This window comes from Pteronotus mesoamericanus, unplaced genomic scaffold (genome assembly GCF_021234165.1).
Source record: "Pteronotus mesoamericanus isolate MK-2021 breed Mesoamerican mustached bat unplaced genomic scaffold, CSHL_Meso_final contig_398, whole genome shotgun sequence".
NCBI lineage: Eukaryota > Metazoa > Chordata > Mammalia > Chiroptera > Mormoopidae > Pteronotus > Pteronotus mesoamericanus.
Window position 1 is genome coordinate 159,738 of NW_026555149.1, and position 5,607 is coordinate 165,344.

The following is a 5,607-nucleotide window of genomic DNA, read 5'->3' on the forward strand; positions in this document are numbered from 1 at the left end:
AAGTGGGAAAGGCACAATGATAATACAGCACTGGGATCATTGTGTGTGTGAAAATGTGGATGGGACGTTTCAAGTAATGATAGGATATAGACAGTGGGTAGAAAGGAGAAAGATAGAAGATAGGTCCATGGTAGAAATGATAGGGTTAGTGTGTTTCTATGTGTGTTGTGCTAGAGGAAATGAGAAGCATATGTATTTGTGGGGGCAGATAGGTACAGTGAGTATTGTGGTAATGGGGAATGGAAAAGTGCCTGATAATTTGGAGTGGAAATCATGACTGTCTGAGTGGGGTTATTGTATGATGGGAAAATGTAAAGAGTTTCTGAATGTCAGTGAGGAATGGGAAAAGTGTGTGTGTGAGAGTGAAGGTGATATGGATATTGGTTGTGAGTGTGTACGATATGGAAATAGCATGAACATGTGGGAAAGGAGTTTTGGAGGATGTTGAAGGTTTTACAGTGGAGATGTGGACTGTATGTATGATAATGGATATGGTTAGACACCGTGATAGTGTAGGGATTGAGTAATTATAGGTGTGACCATGAGTGATGAAGACGGTGTGTATGATGGGGGTTGATTAGAGTTGTATTTGACAGTCAGGTATCATGATACCATATGGACTTGGTGCATATGACTGTATAAGATAAGACACAGTATGTGTGCAGAAATGGAAGTAATAGAGACTGTGCATGTTAGAGGGATAGTTTAAAGAATTGAGACAGTGTATGGAGATCATAAGTCATAAACATAGTCCTTATTATATAAGCTCTAGAGGGAATAATGTAAGAATAAAATATGTCAAAGATCATGTGTGTATGTGTGCGGGTGTGTGTGCGTGTTAGAAAAAGAGATATTTCATGTTTTGTGATGGGCATTTGGAATTGCATTTGGCTATGAGTAACAGATCTGAAAACGAGTTGATTAAAGTGATGGAGGGAATCTTTATCTTACCTAAAACAAATCCAAGTCCAGGACCTCATGATTTCATCAATGTCTCAGGCTCCAGATATATGAACAAAGGCACCTAGTATCTGTTTTTAAATTTTTATTTCATGTAGAATATTTGCTATTGTAATGTCTTAAAGTTCATGAGTCTTTACTAGTTAATTACATCCAGAGTATTTTTTATTTAAACTATTATGGCTAGATTTATCACTAGATGTATGATTTGTACCTTATTAAATATATTTCATTTCTCTACTTAACATGACCATTCTTTTTTCTAGTTTTTTTGACATATGGAACACAGTTATAATAACTTTTTTAAAAGTAAGCATTAGTGTTTATTTTAAAACTCAATTAATAATAATAAAAAAACTGGTCCCCCTATCCTCCACACCCCCAAATTGAGAAACGGAAAATAACATGGGAAAAATAATACCTGGACCAAATTTAAAGTAGGAGAGACTTCCTTATACACATTAAATACTAGGCTCTTATGATCCCTTGACTTAAAAGTTAAACTAGATTTATAAAATGAGAGCTATCACTGCATGACAAATAATAGCTCTTTGGCTAACACAAAACTTTAGAAAATGACAGAGTGGTAGTTTTCAAAATGTTTATGTCAGTAATCATCTGAAACCACCTACCCCTATAACTTCAGTTTCTCTTAATAAGCATGGTTCCAATACCACAAAATGTTTATCAGTCACATGAAGGCATTGTAGTACTCATGCAAACTGAACATGAAACATTTCTTCCTAATAAGTTTACTTTCAATCAGGGCGCCATTTACAGGTTAAAGTTTTCCTGTCTTCTTTTAAAGGGTTAACTTTTCTTCCTGCCAAAGTTCAGTAAAAATTCTTTATTTGGTATATTCTCTTATTCAGAGAATAAGCTTGATAAACATAGCTTGTTTTAAAATATTGTAGCAGTTTTTGGATAGGTAAATTGATTAGTAGAATTATATATACAAAAAAGGGAAAAAGATTACCAAAAATAAGTCATTTTTTACTAACAAAGCTTCAGGAAAATCTTGATTATTAAAACCCTTTGTATCTTACAAGTTTTGCATATATGGTTTTAGCTCTTCAGAGCCATCTACTAATAAGATAAATGCAGTAGTAAAAGAATTGCTACTGTAGCCTTGGGAAAATGTCTCAGTGTATGATTGATGCTGCTCTGATAAAGTACACTTTTAGCCAAGCTAGCAATATATTTATGTACACCCCAAATTCCAAGTATAAATATTTGCAATTGAACTTATGAATTGGAATAAAATCACAAGTCCTTATATTGACCATAGCAGCCTCTCACAAATTATTTGAATTTCATAAAAATATGAAATGTTAAACAGAAGTGGAATGGCACCTGACTTCATGAAAGCTCACATATTGAAACTCAACATGAAATGTCAAGCCGTGGTGTGAAGCTATTCTGATACCAAGCAGCATCCCCTCACTGTACAAAGAGCAACTAGCTACTGGTTTTTTTTCAAGCCCAACTAATGACAATTTTGAAGATCAACATTGTCCATTGTCCTATCACTGACTCAAAATGGAGAACTCGTCCTGTCTATTGACTCTTTTTAGCTTATTTGAGATAAACCCCAGGAAAAAGATCAAATGAAATATAATCTCCTGGAGTATCATCTTCTTACTGCAGATATCCTTGACAAGAACAGGAGCCTTTGTACCAGCCAGACTGCAACAGGTTACAAATCATTGTTTCACGGAGAACATTATGCATCCTTCTTTGTGGCCATGTAACTCCCCATGTACTTAGATCATAGCCTTCTAGTTCTCGAAGTTTATTTCAAAAAGGTTGCCTTTCACAGAAAGCAGACAGATCTGAGGACCACCAAGGATGCTCTGTGAAGCATGCTGAGATCAAGGCAGTTCTCTCCAGGTGGAAAACTTTAAGGTAAGGATAACAAGATAACTTTACTGAGATCTGAAATATCTGGTTCTGGTTGAGGTTGAGTTCGATGACCTGCAGCTTCCCTGTTATGTCAGCTATGCTCCAAATCTGATTCTTGGAGAGATTTACCACACCCAAGTGCTGTAGGCTACAAAGTTGAGATGGTAGAGCTTGCAGCTGGTTCCCAGAGAGGCTCAGGTCTTGAGGGCAGACAGTTGTCCAAAGGTAGATGGCAGCTCTCTCAAATAATTGTGGTTTGGGGTTCGTGTTTCTAGTTTTTTTCAGATTGCGTATCTCCTCAGGAGGAACAGTCAGTATGTTGTTTAAGGAGAGGCTCTTCAGCAGAGAGAACTTCCTTATAATCATAGGTGGTATGCTCTCAATGTTGTTGGACAGGTTGATGGTCCTGAGATTGCTTAGCAGCTTCTGCAACTCTGTAGAGAACTCAGTCAGCCCAGGGTCCTTAGCTGAAAGATACACATTTTCTGTGAGGTTTCTACATGAGTGTGGAGGGCACTGTTTCCCATTCTTGTGCCACAGCTCAGGTCCTTCTCAGTTCCCAGCCTGCTCCACAAGGGAAGACCTGGGACCCACACTGTGTAATAACTTTTTAAATGTACTTGTCTGCTAAATATAACATCTGTGTAAGTTCTGGGTCAGTTTGGACTGATTGATTTTTCTCCTCATGATGGGTCACACTTTTCTGCTTCTTCACATGCCTAGTTATTTTTTAACTGGATGCCAGGCATCATGAACTTTACCTTTTGGTAAAATTTTGGTAAATACTTATTGGTGCTAGATATTTTCTTTATTATCATACATCTTGTTAAACTTTATTGTGAGAGACAGTTATTTGGAAGCAATTAAATCTTTTTGGAGTCTTGCTTTTAAGATTTGTTAGGCAGGGCCACAACAGCGTTTTTCATAAAGAGAATTACCTTAGACTACTGTGCCAAGGCCTACATGAATATTCATGCCTCATAAATTAATTTCCTGCTGTGGATGGTGGGAACAAGCATGATCCCCAGACCTGTTGGAGCTTCCGATGACGTTTGTTCTCTATAATCCTTTCAGGTGGGTCTTTCCCCAGCCTTAGGTAATTTCCTTATATGAATTCACTGATCAGTACTTGACCAAATACTTAACAAAATCCTTTGAAGATCTCTAGGGTTCTCCCTAAGTGCAGCTCTTTTCTTTTTGGTATCCTGTTCTCTGAATGCCAGCCGCCTTGGTCTTTCGAGTCTCTCATCTCTGTCACCTCAACTAAGGGAATCCTCTGGGCTCCAAATGCATTTTCCCTCATTGCACCACAAACTGGAAACTCCCGAGTAGTAAAAGTACACCTCGTTTTTCCCCCATCCCTTAGGGATCACTATTCATTGTCTGATGTGTGATATTTTGAATACCATTATTCCATATTTTTGTCCCACTATTTTAGTGTTTTTGTCAGGTTGGAGGGTAAATACAGTCCCTGGCTGGCTTTGTTAAGAAGCTATATAGTGGAGATTTGTTAGACAATTTCTTTTCTCTCCTTTCCTTTTCGTCTTCTCTCTCCCTCTCATTTTTGAGCCAGTTGGTTTTCTTGTGACTGCCAATTATCAAATGTTAATGATAGCTATACTTTTTAAATTTTGTTATCAGACTAATAGAGACTGAACAAGAAATTAATTAAAAATCAAGGATTTGAGGGAGATTTGTATGTGACCACATATTCCAAGGGTTAACTCTTCATGACTCCAAACTTAAGAAAATTCTGCATGTAAAGACAAGTTGATGAGGCAAATTAGCCTCCTTTCAAAAGATAGATGTTGTTTATTTTTTATCCTCTCCACGCTCCCCCTCTTGTGTCTGGAACTACAGCATGGGATCCCAGACCTAGGCCAGCAGATACATAGAGAATGTTCTAAAACCTCACCAAGAAATGAAATTGAAAACACTGGAAGAGCGTTTTTATCAAATGACAGGTGAAACCTGGACATTGAGCAATGGTCATAAACTTGAAGGTGGTGAAGATTTGGTGCTTGAAAATGAGAGTGAGACAGCTTTTGAAACATCAAACAGAAAAGCAGCAGAGACAGAAGTTGCCTAAGCCTTCAACCAAAGTTTCACCATCTGCTGAGCAGCCCATGCCAGAGGAGGTTCTAGATTTAACTGAAGAACCTCCTGAAGTCGCTGAAGAAGTAGTTACTGTTGCTCTCCGGTGTCCCAGTGGGAGGGTCCTGAGGAGAAGGTTTTTTCAGTCTTGCCATTCACAGGCTCTATTTGACTGGATGCTGAAAATTGGGTACCACACATCCCTATTCAGCCTTTCTACTTCCTTTCCCAGAAGGCCTCTGGAAGTGGAGGAAGGCCTTCACTGCAGGACACTGCAGGACATGGGAGTAACTGTGGATACTGTACTCGATGTGGAAGAAAAAGAGCCAAGCAACGAGAAATAACTACCTGTTCTACATAAAATCACTTACGTCATGATCTTACAGGACCATTAAAGATTCACATTAAAATCATGACAGTAAACACTTTAATGTTGATATCTATGGGAATATATGGGCATAAAGGATTAGAAAACGACTACTCTCTGTATATAATAATTCTTCGAATGCCATCTTATAATGTACCAAATGAACCCTGGCTGAGTTAAGCTCAGTTGGTTAAAATGTCATCCTGATATGCCAAGGTCGCAGGCTTGATTCCCAGTCAGGGAACATACAAGAATCAACCAATGAATGTATAACTAAGTGGAAC

The 5,607-nt window shown here is 38.0% G+C and overlaps 2 pseudogenes; one reads left to right on the top strand and one right to left on the bottom strand.

Annotated features, from left to right (window-relative positions):
- Positions 1–2,598: 2,598 nt before the first annotated feature.
- LOC129073270 (leucine-rich repeat-containing protein 57-like) lies at positions 2,599–3,434 on the bottom strand (annotated as a pseudogene).
- A 1,201-nt stretch (positions 3,435–4,635) lies between these two features.
- Positions 4,636–5,300, top strand: LOC129073271 (UBX domain-containing protein 8-like; annotated as a pseudogene).
- Positions 5,301–5,607: the final 307 nt, after the last annotated feature.